Source organism: Rhinopithecus bieti, unplaced genomic scaffold (assembly GCF_001698545.2).
Source record: "Rhinopithecus bieti isolate Rb0 unplaced genomic scaffold, ASM169854v2 scaffold_1528, whole genome shotgun sequence".
NCBI classification, from domain to species: Eukaryota; Metazoa; Chordata; class Mammalia; order Primates; family Cercopithecidae; genus Rhinopithecus; species Rhinopithecus bieti.
In genome coordinates, this window is record NW_016803439.1 from 50,714 (window position 1) to 53,647 (window position 2,934).

The 2,934-nt window shown below is 45.1% G+C and overlaps 1 pseudogene; it reads left to right on the forward strand.

Moving 5' to 3' along the window:
- The first annotated feature begins 1,247 nt into the window (after window positions 1-1,247).
- LOC108536848 (putative olfactory receptor 52P1) lies at window positions 1,248-2,188 on the forward strand (annotated as a pseudogene).
- The last annotated feature ends 746 nt before the right edge of the window (window positions 2,189-2,934 follow it).

A 2,934-nucleotide genomic window follows, 5' to 3' on the forward strand; every position in this document is an offset into this window, starting at 1 on the left:
CTTGAGAGGATTGTGGTACTTGAAGTATTGGGGATATTGGGGGATTCACATGATCTCCAAATAATTCCTTGTCTGCCCTATTATCTGATCACTCTGTACTTCCTACCTTTGGCCATGGGGCCCTGGAGTTTCTTCCTTGGCTCTGAAATAGCCACTGCTAACATGGCGATAGGAGGATGGCTTCCTAGCTTGGAAGTCAGTGGATGTGAGCTGCAGTCTGATTCTGCCACTATAGGGAGCTATAGCCCTGGGAAATTTACTTTTTCCAGACATCAGTTTTCTAGTAAATAAAATGAATATGTTGAATGTAATATATGTTAGGGACATGAATAATGATGAATAATGTTGTACACTCTTAATGTAATAACCTGAAAAGAAGAACTGGAGGGCACATCTGCCAAAGTTTCTCATGATCTCAGTAAAGTGATTGTGGTATAGAATTTTTTGGCTTTCACATTATTGTTATTACCAGAGCTTTTGTTTATCCAGGTCACCACAACTCTGAGCTTTGTGTCTATCTCTGTACAACACCAACTTGAAGGAGCAGAAAATACAGGAGGTGGTAAAGCAGACAACCATTGAGATATCTGGTAGAGGACCAAGTGAAGTAGACAGGAATATCCAAAGAAGAGCCTGATCAGTGTTGAAATTATCAGGGACCATATGTTATTCTTGTAGCATATGTTATATGTAAACTTGATAGTCAAATGAAGCTTGGAAGAGTAGAATGTCTCTAAATTAAGGGATTTTTCAGATGTTAGAATTTTTGGCAATTTTAGATGAGGCTTAGTGGGATAAGACTGGAGAACTATTTGAGGTCAGCATTGATTGAATCAAGCACCTGAATTCAAAACTTGGGGATATGAGCTTAATGGGATAATTGTTATTCAACAACAAGCCCTGGGCATCTACTTAAACCTGTTTATGTGAATTTCCCCAGGTCACACATATTGTAGAATATCTAATACTAGAAACTGGTTTCTGAACTTCCTGTCTAATGCATTTGCCACTGGACAAATCTCACCCAATGCATTTCCCACTAACTTGCCTCTTCTGTGTTTGAAGACCTTGCAGAAATATTGACTAAACTGAAAATTATTTTTTACTCTTTTCTGAGAACTGTAGGGGAGAGTGATGTGGTGGTGATGGTGTCAGTGAGAGCATATGTCCTGAGCTCCCAACTGCTACATCACTGAATTTTACCAGCCTGCCTTTCTCTGCAATGTCACTTTGTACTTCCGTGTGAGATGATAACCACGGTTTTTCCCAATAATTCTGTTCTCTTCCCACATACTTTCTTCCTGGATGGCATCCCAGGATTGACTGCCGCCCACATTTGGATCTCACTTCCCTTTTGCTTTATGTTTTTCCTGTCATTGACTGGGAATGGTGTCCTGCTTTTTCTCATTGGGACAGAACGTAGGCCTTCACCAGCCCATGTTTCTTTTTCTTGCCATGCTCTCCTTTGTTGACTTGGTCCTCTCTCTCTCCACACTGCCTAAGATGCTGGCTATTTTCTGGTTTGGTGCTATAGCCATCAGCTCCTACTCCTGTCTTTCCCAGATGTTCTTCACCCATGCATTCCTCTGCCATGGAGTCAGGGGTGGCTAGTGCATAGGCCCTGGACTGCTCTGTGGCCATGCGTTATGCAACCATCCTTACACCTGTTGTTATTGCCAAGATTGGAGGCCTGGTGGTGTTGCGAGGGATGGGATTGACCATCTCCTTTCCAAGATTGGCTCATAGGCTGCCCTACTGTGGCTCTCACACACCTATACCTACTGTAAGCATATGGCAGTGGTGAAGCTGGCTTGTGGGGCCACCACTGTGGACAACCTCTATGCCTTTGCCGTGGCAATCCTTCTTGGTGTGGGGGATGTGGCCTTTATTGCCTATTCTTATGGGCAGGATTGCAATGCATTTTCCTTCACCTGAGGCACGTGCTAAAGCAGGCGGCACATGTATAGCCCATGTCTGTGTCATCCTCTTCTTCTATGGACCTGGCTTTCTTTCTGTGGTCATGCAGCACTTTGGACCATCCACAGCTTCTGCTGCCAAGGTCATCCTTGCCAATCTCTGCTTGCTCTTTCCGCCGGCACTGGATCCCTTTGTCTATGGCATGAAGACCAAGCAGATCCGGGAGCGGCTGTTGATGATTCTGAGCCCCAAGTGGATTGAGCCTACCTGAGTGTAGTTATCATCAGCTGGACTTCAGGGGCCAGGGTGGCCCTCCCTCACTAGGTGAAAGCCCCATAGCCCAGATCATGTGGAGAGAGTAAAAAGAAAGCAGGGAAAGTTATCCTAGGTGTTTGGAAGTTAGGAAATCTCTTCTGAGGCCTATGGTATTTATATATTGGGATGGAAAACGATTAGAAGGGCTGGGGTATCTCAACTGATCAATAAGCAGGAAATCTTTCTGATACCTTTTTCTTCTGAAAGTTTATTATTTGTGTTGGTAAGATAAATGCATCAGGTAATATGATGGATCTGAAGTCGAGTGTTTTAGGAGATCAGAAAGAGATGAGCTGAACATAGGAAAATATGGAGCACCTCCCACCACCACAGAGCTCACTCACAGCCAGTCCATGGGAAGAGACTGGCCTCTCTACCACCTACTTAGCTTCAGAGAAAGAAGGGTGGCTAACTATGGAGATAATCCTGAGTTCAAATTTATGAGAGAAATGCTTTAAAATATTCATGTTCCGGCCGGGTGCAGTGGCTCAAGCCTGTAATCCCAGCACTTTGGGAGGCCGAGACGGGTGGATCACGAGGTCAGGAGATCGAGACCATCCTGGCTAACACCATGAAACCCCGTCTCTACTAAAAAATACAAAAAACTAGCCGGGTGAGGTGGCGGGCGCCTGTAGTCCCAGCTACTCGGGAGGCTGAGGCAGGAGAATGGCGTAAACCCGGGAGGCGGAGCTTGCAGTGAGC